General features: G+C 38.0%; 1 protein-coding gene across 3 annotated transcripts in view; it reads left to right on the top strand.

Annotated features, from left to right (window-relative positions):
• Positions 1-18,126, top strand: part of nectin1a (nectin cell adhesion molecule 1a) — a 42,788-nt gene that overhangs the window by 829 nt on the left and 23,833 nt on the right. The gene's annotated exons all lie outside the window — the stretch shown is intronic.

Here is an 18,126-nt window from a genome sequence, read left to right on the forward strand (position 1 = left end):
CTACTGCAGATGCATATAAGTTCCATCCGTTTTGCTCTCTCTCTCTCTCTCTCTCTCTCTCTCTCTCTCTCTCTCTCTCTCTCTCAATTCTGTCTTAACATTCACAAAAAGTAAAAAGATGTATTACCTTCGAACGAAATCAACAGTAGATCCTGTTGCATGCATCAACCTGTCAGAAGGTGTTGCTTCATGTTCTATAGCAGCAGCTTTGAGAGTAGCTCCGGCTGCAAATCACATGTTTTTACTCCATTATTGTTCGCATTCTAATACTTTATCGTTTCTATGGTAACAACTCAATCACAGGGACGTGTACGGTGGACGCTCAACATAATCTAAGCCCAGTGATGAACACATTTCAAAATGTGTTGTTATTTAACAAAAACAAACAAACAACAACAAAAAAACAGAACATTTATTATGAATCATTCTGAGAAGGTGATGTTTATTTAAAATTTATGGAAGGAGTTGGGGGCACAGTGGTTAGCATGTTTGCCTTGCACCTCTAGGGTTGGGGGTTCGAATTCCGCCTCTGCCCTCTGTTCGTGGAGCTTGAATCTTCTCCCTGCGCTTCAGGGGCTTCCTCTGGGTACTCCGGTTTCCTCCCCCAGTCCAAAGACATGCGCTGTAGGCGGATTGGTATTTCCAAAATATCCATAGTGTGTGAATATGTGTGTGATTGTCACCTGTGATGGATAACCTTGTGCCCCAGGTTACCTGGGATATTCTCCCCTGAAATCCTCCATAGGATAAGTGGTATGGATAGATGGATGGAAGGAGTCTCCAGTGTCAGTAGTTTGTAACAGTGTGTTTTATGTTTATTATGATGATTTTATATATGATACTATATACACAGACTACATTTCAATGATTTATATGCCACTTATATATTGTATAACCAGTGTGTTTCTCCCAGTATATCACACTGCAGCATATCCTTTAATGCACTGCCCTTGTGGAAGTCAATTCTCCAGTATGAGTGTCTTCCAACACAACACAGCACATCACTTATATCTAAAAGCATAACGTTAATGTTAGCTTTACTAATGTATGTCTAATTAGCATAACAGAGTTTTGTGTTTGTTTGCTTGACATACAATAGTTGAGTGTTTCTTTATGCATCTGAGATATTATTCTCATCAAGAGCTGTGTTTTTAAGCCACAAATCCTCACTGAAGGGTAATGCATGCTAGAAGCAAATACATTATGTATGTAAATGCTTATGCTGATGAATGAGCCCCAAGTGTGAAAATGTAATTACTTATAGCAGGTTTGCAGGTGACTCATAATTTTGACAAGGCTTGTCTTGGCTTATAAAAATGAAAAAAAAAATGTAATTAAATCCTCAGTGAATTAATAATTCACACCTATGCTGCTTTCCCAATTCTAATGACAAAATTCTAAAAGTTCAGAAGAAGCAAATGAATCAAAAAGTAAAATTGTTCCCCCTGCACTGAGATAATCAGCTCATTATTTCTTCTCTTTGTCTTGGATTAAATGATGACGTGTTTGTTTTACTTCCCTCATCGAGTCATGCTGTAGTTTACAGGCCTCTGCTCCTTCCCAGTCCCATAAGATTCCATTCCATTCCATCTTCTCTAAATCATACTAACGAGACTTAAAATAAGCAAGCCATGTTCCCAAGGGAACATTTCAGGAAATCTAAGAAAGATTCATCTTAGGGATGCAGAACGATAGAGATAGATGATGTCAGGATTTATTTATATGGAACACTGTAATGGTATTTCAGTATATCAGTACTGGCAGTATTCTGACTCTCAGGGTTCTTGCTAGTGTCACGTTTTGTTTAGGGGTTTTAGGGGTTTACGAGCCGATCTCCTAAAAATGGCTATGTGACAGTGGCGATGCTACAGTCCTTCAGATTATTACTACTTTATTACATACTGTATTCCTGACATACCAAACTATAAACTCATTTTTATTACACCAGAATCCTGTTGAATTCTTGAAGGTTCATTTCCTAATTGTTTAAAATATTAATTTCTATATTGATTAATTTTCTCTAACAGCAACTCTGAACGTAGGTCTGGCTATAAGGCAAATCACAGCTTTATATTAATGCACTTGTTCTAATACATCATCATTATTATTATTTCTATAGTAACAGCTAATTCACAGGGACTTGCTAATAATAATGATAAGTGAAACTTAATAATAAACAGATCAAAACATATATTGTTTTTTAAAAACAAAAAAAAGTGTATTTTTTTATATGGTGAAGCTTTATTTAACATTTATAGAAGGAGTCTCGTATGCATCACACCTCCGGGGTTGGGGGTTCAAACCCCACCTGTGCCCTGTGTGCATGGAGTTTGCATGTTTCCTCCGGGTACTCCGGTTTCCTCCCCCAGTCCAAAGACATGCTCAGTAAGCTGATCATCATTCCCAAATTGTCTGAAGTGTGTGAATGTGTGTGCAAATGTGCTCTGCCATTTTGTTGGCACTCCATCCAGGGTCTCCCCCACCTTGTGCCCCGAGTTCCCTGGGATAAATTTCAGGCTCCCCTGCGACCCTGTGTAGGATAAGTGTTACAGAAAATGGATGGATGGATGGAAGGATGGATGGATGGATGGAGTCTCCAGTGTCAGTGCTTTGTAAAAGTCAGAGGTAAAGCTTCAGCTTTAAGTTTTCTGAGCTGCATCACTAAAGTATTGTAATAGTATTTATGATTTGTGTGCGCGTTTCCATTAAAACAAACTCACTGTGTCTCATGCTAGTCGGCTTGAGAGAGAAATGCAGTGCATTAAATGTGAAATGAAAAATGCCCGGTAACCTCACCATCCAATAACCTCAACAAAAAAAACTTCCTCCTACTTTAATGGTAAGAGTCATGTGATGGGAAATTGACATATGCCAGGATAGTCCTGGGTTTGAGCTGCGGTGTCCTGTGCTCTTTGGGGAAGAAGCACTACAGCCAACCAAGACAAGGAGGCGTCTTTACTTACATGTCAATCGTATTGTCTGTCAATTCAGAAAGCTCTGCCTGTAACATTAAGGTGTTCTAGCCTATACAATGTGTCTGAATGTGTTTTCATGGGGTGTGGCTTTCAGAGAAAACTGAAGGAAGGGGCTTAACTTTGTTGAATTTCCAGCTTTAAAACAGCGAAGATAGGGTAGAATTACGCAGACTATGAAGACAAACTTGAAGACATTTTGTGTTTATATGCAAGATCTGCATTGTGCTAGTCACCATATCACTGTGATGTAGAGGTATTACTTCAGTGGCTAAAATTCTTCAAACCTGACACCAAGGTTGGTTATCACTGGTCCAATACAAACACACAATATCAATATGTTGCATCCATATTATCATGTTTTTAACACTTAATTATCTAGGTCTGTATTTATGCCATTCTCACATCCTGTTCTTGGTAATGTCCCTGTGGTGCCCCATTTTCACCACTCGTTGGTGATGATGGCCTGAACTGTTTTCCATGGTAGCCATCTACTGTTTTAGAACCCCTCTCCTGATCAATACTTTTTGAGATTCTGTGCATGCTTTGTAAGCTCTATGCGGACCGTGGCTTCAATAGTCGAATGAAATCAAGATGTCAAGAAAATCCTAGAGAAACGGTTGATCTTTATTTGGGGTTAATCGGAATCACTTCACTGATGACAGATGTATGATAATAACATACTTTTGAACATTTTGAATAACGTTTGAATGTGATTGGTTCATTCCGAACACAGTCACATGCCCCAATAGTTCTTTTTTTTTTTTTTTTTTTTTACATTACAAAAGCCTGCAATTTTAGCAGACAGGGGTGTGTTATCCTGTCACTTAAAGAATTCAGATGAAGTGAAAGGAAATAGTTCTTGTATCTTGTAAAGTGCATTTAATGTTTTTTAACTAATGGCACCTCTGTTAATGAGTAAATTTCTTATTAATACAGGTATATTATCGACACTAAAACAACACACTGAAAATTCCAGACCTTAGTGCAGTGTAATGGGACATTCTGATGTTCTAAAAACTGAATAGTTACATAAATGTGTACTATTTACACTGAAGAATTAGGTTATATGTGTTTTTTTCTATATTTATGCACACAGATAAAGGTATATTTCAACACCAGCCCCTTGGAAATTATTATAATATATGCGAACTAATTTTGATTATTTTTATGAATTATGCAACAGGCTCAGGGCTTAATGTCAGAGAGGAAAAGCACTCTTTTTACAGTTATATGAAAGCCTGGCAGATAATCCTCTCAATATACTCAAATGCACATCCTGCACATCCTTGCTTCACAGGGAATTTGTGTGTATGTGTTTATTTCTGGTGTCCAGCATCATCTGACTGTACAGAGGATAATCCTGACCCACTTTTCACCCTCTGGGTCTCATCAATCCCTCTTTAGCCTCTACCGAGCACGCTCTGACCATCTGTTACACGCTGGACTGTTGCCATGGCGATACTGTACGACTTCTCCGCACAGATACAATGCAGCAGGTCACAGGCCGTGTAGGAAAGACCTGGACTTGAACAGGGGTCATACTACTGATAAGCTACAACATGCATATGGCAGTCTGAGCTAAAGTGATGAGGAACAGCGATTATGAAGACAGGGTAATCACAGAGCGCCGCAACAACCAACCGGCCCCCCAAGCACTGCGAGCTTGGGAGTGCTAGATTACAAACATCCAATGATGATGTTTTTTTTTTTTTAATCACAGACTGGAAAGAGTCTTCGGAGCAAAATCCATCCATCTATCCTTCCTCGTGTTATGTAGACAGCTTCGGTCCAGATAAAATCATAGATTGGAGGGATGTCATGGCATGCAATGACAGTAACACTGTCAAGTGTGACTAACCCTGTCTAAGAGTATTACTCAGTGAGATAGCAACTCCTACAGCTTCCTGGCACGTTGTATTAAGTATTATGTCTGGCTTAAAGCTGCCTTCTGTAACAGAGCTCAACTGTAATTAGAAAAACAATAACAATCTCAGGATAAAGCGGCGGTCACACTAGACTTTAGCGCTACATTGACTTCCATTCATGGCAGTCCGGAAACGGAAGCTCATGCTTTCACACTACGCTGCGTGATGAAAGTTAAAATTTGGTGAACTCTGACCTGCGTAATCGTATCACGTGAAGACGTGTGCCTAATAGATGATCGCAAAGTCACTGTGTGACCTTTTTAGTAAAAAATCAATTTAAATAAAAAAATGGAAGCGCTAATTTTAGCGGTATTGAGCTATCCTGTACTTTACAGCACAGCTTTGAAAGATTATAAAAACAACTTAAAAAAAGAGTCTGCCTGGTTGTTGGTGTTGTTGAAAATAGGAAGAGATTGTATATTTAACAGATGGAAAGATAAAATACTTTTTTAATTGCTTCAAATATTGTCTGTCATTTTACTGCTGTAAGACATAATTACATATGAAAACTTCAGTGCCCTGAAGTATGATGATGTCATATACTGTTCCCGCCCATATTCACAGCGGCATCTGACAAAAATATGCATGCTTAAAGCGTAGTATGACTGCGGAATAATTACAGATAATATAATCTAATATCTTGCTGCTCAGATATTATTACTATTATATATTATATATAGATATTATATTATTTCTTCCATTATTATTTCAAATTTTTATACCACAATGTTGAATTCTCAATTCTGAATAGTCAGAATGTGTCGATTAATTTTCAGTAATATCAGCACTGACAATAGAACACAGAAGGCAAATCACAGGATTATATGAATTCTGAACAATCCCACCTATTGCTAACTTTTATTTCTGTTGTCCAGTATAGCTAAATAAAATTTTAGTTTCCTCCAAATTTCCCCTTGGGGATAAATAAAGTGCACCCATCTGTCTATCTGTCTGTCTGTCTGTCTGTCTATCTATCTATCTACCTACCTACCTATTTACCTACATCCATCAATCCACCCATCCATCTATCTATCTATCTATCTATCTATCTATCTATCTATCTATCTATCTATCTATCTGTCTATCTATCTATCTATCTATCTATCACTCCACCCACTCACCTACCTATCTAAACAAATAAATAAAGTCTTTGCACTGTGGCATAGTGCTTTATCATTCCATTGTGATCAGCTCTGTATGAAAGAGTGAAAGAGCTACAGTCCCCTCTGAAACTATTGGAATGGCAATTCCAATTCATAGCTGTGAAGAAAAGCCCCAAAACAACAGCCAGTGACATCACCAACAACCTTCAAAGTGCAGGGGTGAAGGTATCACAATACACTGCTCAAAGAAGACCTCCATAGCAGAAATTTAGAGGCGATACCACAAGATGCAAATCTGGGACCAAGATTAACCTCAACCAAAGGAAAGAGGAAACCTCCATCTTTGGAAAGGCCAAAGTGTGTAGAAAGAATGTATCTGCTCATGATCCAAAACATACAAGCTCATCTGTGAAACTTGGTGGAGGTAGTGTCATGGCTTGGGCTTGCATGGCTGGAACAGGCTCACTAATCTTTATTGATGATTGAACTCATGATGGTGGCAGCAGAATGAATTCAGAAGTTTACAGGAACATTTACAGAGAAATGCATCCAAATGAATCAGGAGGAACTTTATCACACAGCGAGACAATGATCCAAAAGACTCTCCCAACTCAACAAAGGACTCTATCAGGGGGGAAAATTGTAAGGTTTAGACTGGCCAAGTCAATCACCAAACCTTAATGCAATTGAGCAGCATTTCACCTCCTGAAGAGGAGACTGAAGAGAGACACCCCCTGGGCAACCTGAAACAAACAGACATCTGAAAGAGGCCGGGGTTAAAGGCCTGGAAAACTCATCACAAAAGAAGAAACCAATCTGACCATGTCAATGAATCTCAGGCTTGATGCAGTTACTGCAAGCAAACAATATGCAACCAAATATTAAGTGTTATTTATTTTAATTGACTTCAAGACTTATCTGTTCCTATACTTTTGCTCACTTAACATTTGAGTGGTCTGATACAAAAGGTTCTATGTTTTATGTATTTACATTTAGATGTAAATACCAGGAAATAAAAGCTGAAATCCTAAACTCTCTCAAACCCAAATGGCTTTGGTGTATATCACAATCAAACGAATTGGTCTTGCCATTCCAATAGTTTCAGAGGGGACTGTATAAAGAGGGCTTTATTGACAGACATAAGCTTCCACGCTGTGCGCTGTCTGTTCCAGAATCAACAATTTCAGCTGAGCTGTATGTCAGCCAGCAGGTCGTCCACATGAGTGCATTTTATGAAACGGTATGCCGTTTAACAGTGTAATATGGTACGCATATATATTATTCTGCACATTTATTCATTTATTTTCACACCTAACAATGTAGGGTAAAACAGCATTGAAGCTGGAACTGTAATTTGTACCCTGTGTATGGCTGTTAATTGAAGTTTACCAGTACTTAACTACACTAATAAAATAGCCCCAAAAATAGTGATGTCCTGCATCAGTTTTTGCTTTACTGATTCTCATTCTGAATTATCAGACCATGCTGATGTGTAAGCAAGGAAAACACGAGCAAGGTCATACTATGGCATGATACCTTTTCCGGATTTTGTTTACTAAACCCAGGGGAATGTGAATACAATATGAGGGGATGATGACCTTTGTAGGCCTTCAGTCCACCTAAACATGACTCAGTTGCTAAATATGGCATTCTCTTTCTTTGCCTTAATAACCACAATATTATTTTATGTGACCTCTGAGATATTTTTATGTATATTATGTGCTGTGTTTAATGTGGACTATGAAGGTAAGCTTGTTTAATTGTTGTTAAACAAGAAAGAGTCTAGAGTGCCATTGTCCTACCTGAGAAATATTTAGGTACTATGTGTCAAGAATCAAACCCAGTGCTGTAGAAGCTGCAGGTTTATTTTGATGTGGCATCAGGGTTTAATCCTAAGCTCCATTACCTCTGACTGACAGAATAATTAAGATGGTGTGTGTATATAGATATAAATATATATTGAAGTGAAGTGAAATGCCTTGTGAAGTGAAATGTCTGAGCACATTGTGCTCTGGACACCTCGTGTTTCTGTATAACCACCCGAGTGTGGTGGTTTTGACACTTCATGCTGCGACAAGGCTCCATATCTGCTTTCAAATAAATGGAACTGTCTTTAGCCTGCACTGGAAGTCACCCAGCTTTACTGCAATGAAGGTGATGATGCTACTTGGACTTTTTCTTGGTGTCCAGAATTCTGCCATTTTCCATAGGATGTTCACATATCAGTAGGAACTTTGGACATAATCTTCACAATGCATGCTGAAATATTAATAGATAATATTTTTTTATTATATATATATATATATATATATATATATATATATATATATATATATATATATATATATATATATATATATATATGTATATATTTAGGTCAAAGTGGCTAGCATTTGTAGGGCTAAAATATTAAGGATTAATTATTTAGCCCACTGCTCTCCTATGACCAAAGACGGAAATAGGTGCAGCCGAAGGTTGAACACGTATTTCAATTTATTATTTATATATCTGACTCCATTTAATTAATTATCTGACTCCAGAAGATTATCTCCAAGTTAGTTTTGGAAGTACAATATCTCAGTGTTCTGATTATTTCTGATACACTGATCTCAGTGTTCTGATTTATCAGTTTCATGCTAAACGTTCATTAAAATAACCTTCCTACGCCAGAGGCTTTTACTATATATATATCCTAAGATAAACAATTATTCTTGTTAGCTCAGAGGTTTATCAACGTGCAAGCCTAGGCCTTTCCTATTTACTTGTCAGAGGTTTAATTTAAACTTGCTAGCATTAGCCTTTTACGTTAACTTGTCAGAGGTCGATTTTAACGTGTCTAACATACGACAACTTTAGCTTAGGAAAGTATTTCTAATAACCATATAAAGACAGTCATGCACTTTTAATGCAACATACTTTCTTACTGAAGAACCACTGAATATTTAATGATAGCAATAACAAATGATTTTATTAAACAAAATCACAAAAGAAGATATACATAGAATAGAGGCAAATGTTGACCAACGTCTGACATAGGATGTGTGCTGGTAATAGCACTAATGGCACAAAAGGCAGCCTCTGATGTTATAAACCCCTTCCTTGATGGTACCAGGCAATTCTATATTACAAGCCCCTTTCTTTTATACCCCTGAGCCTCTTTGAACTGTATAGTGACCAAGAGACCAAATGGGAATGAACCAATGTTTTTTATGGCAGGATGGAACCCAGCTGCTTAGCAATTATAGGTTAATTAAGTTCCTGAGAATGAGTCGGTGGGAAGAATGTCACCAGGGTGTGTGTGTGTGTGTGGAGAAAGATTGCACATACATTGCAAGATATATTGTAAAGGTTGTTTCCTAAACCTATATGATATTTATGATATCACCACATCGTTCACCATGAAACATGGATAAAAATGATACCAAACATGCCCTGAGTAATACTGTTCTTAAACACAGTTCAGATGATCAGGTGAAGTTGACATGGTATCTCTGAAACACATTCCTGATCATTTTAACCTTAATCAAATTGCTCCAACAATTTATAAATCTTCTACACATCCTCGTACAAGTCCGAGTAAGATGTACTGTAGCTACGGGTATTTGTGGGTTAACATAACAAACATACAACACAGCTGATTATCCATCCATCCATTCATCCATAACTCTTATCCTACACAGGGTCACGGGGGAACCTGGAGCCTATCCCAGGGAACTCGTGGCACAAGGCGGGGACATCCTGGACAGGGTGCTAACTCATCACAAGGCACAATTGCATACATTCTCAAACTATGGACAATTTGGAAATACCAATCAGCCTACAGTGCATGTCTCTGGACTATGGGAGGAAACCCAGAGTACCTTGAGGAAGCCCCCGAAGTAAGGGGAGAACATGCATGCTCCATGCACACAGTGCAGAGGCGGGATTTGAACCACTAAGCCACCGTGCCCCCACAGCTGATTATATGCATGTCAAATAACATTCTTTTGCACAGTAATTACACTGTAATAATATGCATCATCGCTCAAATAAGTCTTCATTATAGCTCCACCATATTTAAAGATGATGTCAAACAAACACTTCCCTTTAAATTTTTTAAATCACAATTTATAAAGAGAACCAGAATGAACCAATCAGAATCATGCATCATGCTACTAACTAGCAGCTAGTTAAAGTCCTGAATCTGATAAAGTACCTGAGGTTTACTTCAGGAGGAGAAAATAAAACAGCATAGAACTGAGATAAGATGTCATTTCTATAACATCCTATTACCTGCATGTTATTTTAATCAATTTCAATCGAACTGTCATAGATGTATTTCACTTCCGAGGCCTATTTGGATGAATATTATTGTAATATGACAAGATTGGTTGGGTGGCATTGCCCAAAATCCATGAGCATGTCATGCTTATCAATTTAATCCTACAGGGATTTCATTTAGCATAATTCCTCAGCCTTCCCTCAATTTAATTCCAGGCTATGCCACTGACGTACACTGTGTAAATAAAATACATTAATAGGATTTACGTTTTTACTAGCATGGGAAAAAACCTGCTATATTGAGTAGGTTAAACAATAGCCTCAAGCACACATCCTTCCTTTTTGTTTCTGACACTGTTGTAACGGCTCTGATATCCAGCTGATACAAAAACATTGAAGGCTCCAGGACATGGATGATATCAGATGACGTTTTTTTTTTTTTTTTTCAGCCTGATCAGCCGCTGCTTGCAGAATAAACATATCACGTTCCCGAGTGGCTAAAAAGGAATGTGGGTTGAATGCCCTGGCTTTCGGTTTGCTCGCTACATTTCGCGAACTTGCACTGACCCTAAATCTATGGAGATGTTTTCCACGTTAATCTATACACAGCGCACAAAAGTGAAATCTGAAGTCTGAAAAATGAATTGACTCATGCTGAGCCGTTTGCCAAATCCATCACTCTGTATCATATATCTATAATTATTGTTGCACCATAAGTTCTGCTTCATCCAACCCCTCGTGACTCTTCAATGTAAGAAATATATACAGTTCAGAGTGCTAGCATTTGATCTTGTTTAAACCCCAACGGGGATTTTCTTAATCAGAAGCAGAAAAAGTCCATCTGGATCATATTTTTTGTACTTACCAGCGATGAGAAGAGATTCTTGGCACATTATTCTCCATACAGAAGTAACACATTGTTCCTGTCCTAGTAAATTTGTCTAATTTGTTCTTAGCTTATATAAAGGAATGGCTAGAAATGAAATATAATATCTTTTAAATTTAATATCTGAAGTTTTCTTCTTTAGCTTTGCAATAGAGCAACAAATTTAATCTAGGTAGCATATATTAGAAGTAATACATTAAATATTAACACATTAAATATCTATAGATGGGTGACACATTATAGGAAAAACCCAACATAAAATACCGTGGTAAGGTGTTGGAACACCACAAGCTACTAGATCAGCTTTAATGCACCTTAGCATCAGTTCTACACATTGAACTCTACTGGAGTGTTGAACACCATTCTTCTGAAAGACATGTGTGTTGAACACATATCTGTGTTTTGATGAGGTTGATGGTAGAGCGCTGCCTAACACACCACTCCAGAATTTTCCACATGTTCAACTGGAATGAGATCTGCTGAGTGTGAAGGCCAAAGCATATGATTTACATAAAGTTTATCCTCATGAAACCATACAGTGAACCCTCATCCTGTGTTTGCACAGTTGCATTTTCAGTTGAATTTTGGGGAAACCACTCGAAGCATTCGTTGTGTTGTGCTGAACTATTTCAATTGCTTTTGTTTGATTTGTTCATTGCAAACAGTTGAAAGTCTGTAAATTTTGACAATAAACCTGATTTTCAATGGGGATTGAATCATTTTGATTGCAACTGTACATATGCAACCTTGAAGTAATCCAGAAATAATCCAGATTACATTGCATTCATATTGTGATACTTGGATTACATTACTGATGACATTTTTGTGAAGTATTTTGTAACTGTAACGGAACACATTTTTAAAGTAACCCTCCCAACCCTGCTGATATCACACAGTCTGCCACAGAATCTGAGAAGGATCATGTCCTACAATGTGACGCACAATAAACTTCGAAGGCGGCTGTTATTGCGCAGTGTAAAGCAGCCTTCACGCAGTCTTACTGATGTGGTTTAGGACACAGTGTGACTTACTGTAATCTATAAACATGAAGACAGTTTCACTGTGTAGCTGAGCGCTGTGATATTGCAGACGGCTTGCAGCCATCTTGGACAACTAGAATCACTTTTCTCGTCAACACGTTTTAGTATCATATTACAGGAGACAACAAAAGGCAGAGTTGTTTGAATTCACAAAAACAGACACACAACCGCCTAAATATAAAGGCATCATATATGTAGTGCAAAACTAAGAAGCAAACACATTAATTACATTTGGGATTTGGGGAAAATTGTGTCAATTTGATATTTTTCAGTTATTCCTCTTAATGCACGTTATTCGGTGCAGAGGACAGAGGTGGTTTAGTGGTTAAGGCTCTGGGTTACTGATCGGTATGGCGGGGGTTCAAGCCCCAGCATTGCCAAGCTGCCACTGTTGGGCCCTTGAGGAAGGTCCTTAACCCTCTCTGCTCCAGGGTGTTCCTGTGCTCTGACCCCAGCTTCCTGACAGGCTGGGGTATGTGAAGAAAACAATTTCACTGTGCTCTACTGTATATGTGACCAATAAAGACTCATTATTATCATTATTCAGAAACTATGGTGAAAGTAATATGAAAGGTGTGTACTTATGAGAGTACGAATTGTACATTTGGACCCATGTGCTTACGGGTCCAGAGATTTTAACGAGAGCAAAGCAGCTTTAACAGGAATGAATAGTCCTTGACTCATTTAAAACTTTTTAAAGACCTCCAGTAAGACAGAATAATAATCCAATAATCAGTTCCCAAAGTCTATATTTTTAAAAAAATAAAATATTACTGAGATTTTCTTCCATGAAAAAGGACCTGCATGAGCAGTACAATGAATACAGTGCCAGTGGCATTGGATTTTGATTAATCTATTCTGTTGACTCAGAGCTCAGAGACTTCTGAGTCATGAGTAAGGAGTGAACGAATAAAAAATGATGGGTATACTTTTATAGGAAAATATTCACTGACATGAAGTGGAATTACTGGTACTGCCCTGAACTTAATCCATTATGTGTCAATACCATCATGTCCTGATATGTTTTATTCCTCTTACAGCACAGCAATTCATCAACGCTAACAAGTTTTTTTGTTGTTTACTGAAGAACACACCATTTTTTTCCTTTTATAGTTACATTTACGGCATTTGGCAGATGCCCTTATCCAGAATGACTTACATTTCTCCCTTTTTTTTGTACAACTGAGAAGTTGAGGGTTAAGGGTTGCTCAAGGGCCCAGCAGTGGCAGCTTGGCAGTGCTGGGATTTTTAACTCACGGCCTTCTGATCTACTGATCCAATGTCATAAACTTTTAATGTTGTGACATGTCCACGAAACAAGATCGTTCCTGTATTCACAGCTCTGAACATTGGTTTCCTCACCAGCTTCTCATTTATCTCTCTTGTGAAGTTAATAAGTCAAAGACGCAACTTGACATGTTACAGAGAAATCCTAAAAGCACAAACCCCTCACAAACTTAAACTTACAGGTGGAACTTACACCGAAATTGAAGACTCCTTACAAAAAAGGTTTTCTTACAGAAAACTTCACCGTCACATGCCCACCATAGTCCATGGGAATTAGCTGTTACTATAGAAACAACAATGTTATTAAAATTAGCACATTAATATAAGCCTGTGATTAGAATTACAGCCTTCACTATTGTCCGAGCCGCTGTTACAGAAAAGGAATCCATATCTTCTGATCAAACGCAGTTGAAATTTCCACAGCAATTATATAATGATATAAATATACATAGTTAACTTGGAAAGAATGTGTTATCCAACTGACATACACGCTATGGCATGTCACAACAAGATGATGAGGCAGAGACGTGAGACAGAAACACACCACAGAGGTTTGAGGATCCTCTAGCAATAAAAGTTTGCCTGTCATCTCCTGCTGCCACTGATTTGATCAACTTCAGATTCAAAATAGCCACTGTACAATGTAATAGAGGGGGTTTTGGTTAACACTGCCAACTTTGCTTTACTCCGAACATTTATCACATTTTCATTTATTCATCTGGCAGACAGCTTCCAAGTGGGGGAGATTCCAATCCAAGCACAGCGCAGTTAAGGATCTTGCTCAGGGGCCCAACAGTGGCTTTTTTCTCAGAACAGGGATTTGAACTAAACTTTCTGTCAATGGGTTCACAACTTGAACTGCTGAGCTAGCATGAAAGAAGATACAAGTATGTAAGGGTGTAACTCAATGCCAATATCTGTACCTGTATCTGTATCAGTACTCCGATTTAAACCCAAAATGGGTGTATAGTGGTAGCTTGTTGTTTGTTATTAATGAAATACAAACCCTACCACTATGCTCCTGGAAGCACAAAAAAAAAATAAACCCAACCCACAAAAGCCCAGAAGAAGAAATGCCAGCATTGACAGCATGATGTGAGAATTCTCACTCTGACAATTCCTCAACCTCGGCTACATCACTCCAGTGCCAAACTAGTCTTATCTAGAGATGTGAGCCGGACTGTATTTCCTAAGCAATGTAGTTGGTCCTATTTCCCCAATATATACAAACTAGAAGCCTAATTGAAACCACTGCCACCCTGACCAGGCAATTACTAAGGATGCTGTAAATGCATCATGCAGCACTGTGCACTCATGTAAAACATTTGTGGGCACTGTTTGTCTCGCAAGCTTCGTATCTGATCACTCCTGCTCTCATGACATTTTGTGGAGTCCTGCGGATCCTAGTCTCAACGCACACCTCAAGACTCAATGCTCAGGATCACGCACACCTCAGGTTTCAACCAGATGTAGGATTAACCTTTCTGGCAAGCTTTTTCTGTCAAGAATTGGAATCCTCTTATTAGCATCTGCATTTGTTTCTGTTTATTATCAACATTCTGTTTATTATTAACATTATCTGTTCAATCTCTAGGATCTCCTCAGTCACAAAGTCATATTATTATCAGCTTTGATTAATAGGAACAGGTTTTTATCATTATTTTTACTTTATAGTCCATTTTTAACACTGAATACGATTTGCAGTGGTGCAATGCATTATCACCTGTAATTTGGGACATGATAGTCGTGCTGTGTTCATGTCATTTTCTCTTATTATATAATACGTCCAGTGTTTATCTGGACTGGTCCTAAAATGTAGAGAGCTGCGTGTCTTTATGCTTGACATAAAAGATAAACTGAGCGGTTCGGACAGAGACCACTCCTGCTTCCGAGACAGCCTTCACTTCTTATTAGCCCATGTCCTCAGGACCTTGACATCCGTCTTGCAAAGCGGTCTTGCCTAGACCCTGCTAGACCATCAAGACAAAACATCTGGCAAATATATTGCTTCCTCTTGAAAATTAGTTCAGGGTTTTATTTTTCTAAAATGTTTTCACATGGAATTGTGAAACATTATGGAACTGGTTCATAGTTTTCAATCATAATAATTTATTATCTAATAATATTCATGTTTATAAGGGTTCTTGGATAATGAAATATTAAATCAGTCTAATAGCACTTGACCATCAACGCATTTTTATGATAAAAGAAAGAAAAGGCCAATAAAAGAGCATAATGGTAGAAGGAGAATATATAGGGAATAAAAATGTACTGGAAATTCAGTAGGGAATATTATGTGAACCAGACAGCATACCAGGCTGAGAAAAAAGGGACTCTCTTAAATTACACAAATAAACCATATCTACTACCATCCATTCAACAATAATCATACATCTAGGACCATATTATTTGCATTGTAATAGGACAATAGTTGCCTCATTGCTGACTAACTAAATGACTAAAGAGGTCACACTGAACCTCAAGTAAACCTAAAACACGAAAGCCATGAACATTTTTAAGAACACAATTTGCATCCTTAGACCCAGACACTGAAGGCACCTCTGGTTGATAAGAGACACATTTCGGTCAACCGAGGCGTCTTAAATGTGTTGACAGTACAAAATGGATGTTTTTCTTAAAATACAAATTCAACAGTAATCATAAACTTTAGAGTCAAGGAGAGATTCTAACACTTTTATCAGTGTTGAAATGTTGGCTCAGTGGGTGAGCATGAGTGCATGAGTCTCACACAGTTATTTTGTCTGTGTTATTACACGTTACAGACCAGTGGTTGTCTTTAATGGGTTGTGAGCAGGGACAGAGTGGGTCACAGGTGTGGTGTGCTTCTCCATCAAACTTTTTTATTACTTTTAGATTACAGATCTTTCAGCAGTGGACTTTCATTTTTAAAGGCATCTGCCATTTCCGTCTAACAGCTTGTGTCTAGGCGCTGTATTAAATTAAGCAGAAAAACACTAATTTGCCACAGTGCAACAATGGGGATCCAGAGGCAGAAAGGGGATCCATGTGCAGACGTTTAATTTCAGTTTCAATTTCAAAATATAAACAGAACCCAAGAATCAAGGTGGAAAACAGGGAAAATGGTTAAAAACAGCAACAAACAAACAAACCCATCAAGATGTATAGCAGAAAATCAGAGGGCAATCCAAAAGACAAAAAAACAAACAAAATAAAACAGGCTCAGATCAAAATGGAGGCAATACAGAAATAAACAACTTAGGCTGCGTCTACATACTGCACGGCCGTTGATGCAGTACGTACTAATCAGTATAAGTGGTATGCATGAATACAATCGGGGAGTACTATGCGGCGCAGATTCTGGCAGCACTTCTGTGCCAGTCCTGTGATAACGTGGTATCCACAGTGTCCAGTGGTTCCATACTGCAGAGTCGAGGCAGAAGCAGTAGGTCATCTGGGTATTTCTCGCCTACTGTTTTGTGAATACTGAGAATTCAAACGTTCTTCTCCTGTGCCATATCAATCTATGTGTAGTAGGGTAGTAGAGAAATTTGGACGCAGCCTTAGATAATACGCAGTAGAATTTATTGGCAAGGCTTCTGAATAACTGTAAGATTATATTATATTATATTATATTATATTATATTATATTATATTATATTATATTATATTTTATTATATTTGTGTTTATATTTGAAATGCAGGGTGCGGAAATGTCCTGAGTCTTACTTGCATTGTTTTTTTTGCAAATTTTTTTTTTCATAACTCATTCATCTTCAGTGACTGCTTTGTCATGGTCATGGTCATGGTCACAGTAGATCCAGAGGCTATCCTGGAAATATTAGAAAGAAAGGTGGGAATACACACAAGATGGGGTGCCAGTCCATCATGGAGCACCGTACAAACACACCCACACCTAGGGGAAATTTAGCAATTTTTGGTAGCTGGGTGGAAGGGTCCAGAAGAAGTTCCCAGTTCCCAGAAGAAACCTACACAGAAACCTTCTAGTTCCCGGAAGAAACCTACACAGACACGAAGAGAACATGCAAAACTCTACAGTAGGGCTGCAACTAACGATTCTTTTCATAATCGAGTATTCGGATTATTATTATTATTTTCTCTCGATTAATCGGATTGGGGGTGGGGCAAACTTTCAGTACCATTTTCCCGTTTATTTCAAATAAAATCCATAAACTGTGGAACTATGTTACAAATATAAACACTCTTAAAAACTTAGAAAATTATAAAACTTTACATGAACACAACTGTTTGTCCAATTATAATAAACAACAGAATTTACACTGCAAGCGTGCAAATACAGCATACAATGACAATAAACTGGAATTAAACTAAATCTTTTAAGCAACTCGCACCAGTTTCCCCTGTGTCTTGCACACAGTGGAGCATGTTGGATATAAACATGTTTGTGCTCGTGCATCACTGTCGTGCTTCTGTGCTACACAAGCTCTGCTTTATAAAGTTTACAGGTTACAGTCTTCTTCACGGTGTTTAATATAAAATGCTCCCCTGCCTTACGCCTTCGCCTGATGTTGGCTGAGTTCATGTTGGGTATTAAAGTTAGCGTTGATATAAACAGTAAACAAGAAATTTATTTTTGTTGACTCTGGGTATCCTGCTAAAGCTAGCGGTGTTGCATTACATGCGTTTGAC

This window comes from Ictalurus punctatus, chromosome 18 (assembly GCF_001660625.3).
Source record: "Ictalurus punctatus breed USDA103 chromosome 18, Coco_2.0, whole genome shotgun sequence".
Lineage (NCBI taxonomy): Eukaryota > Metazoa > Chordata > Actinopteri > Siluriformes > Ictaluridae > Ictalurus > Ictalurus punctatus.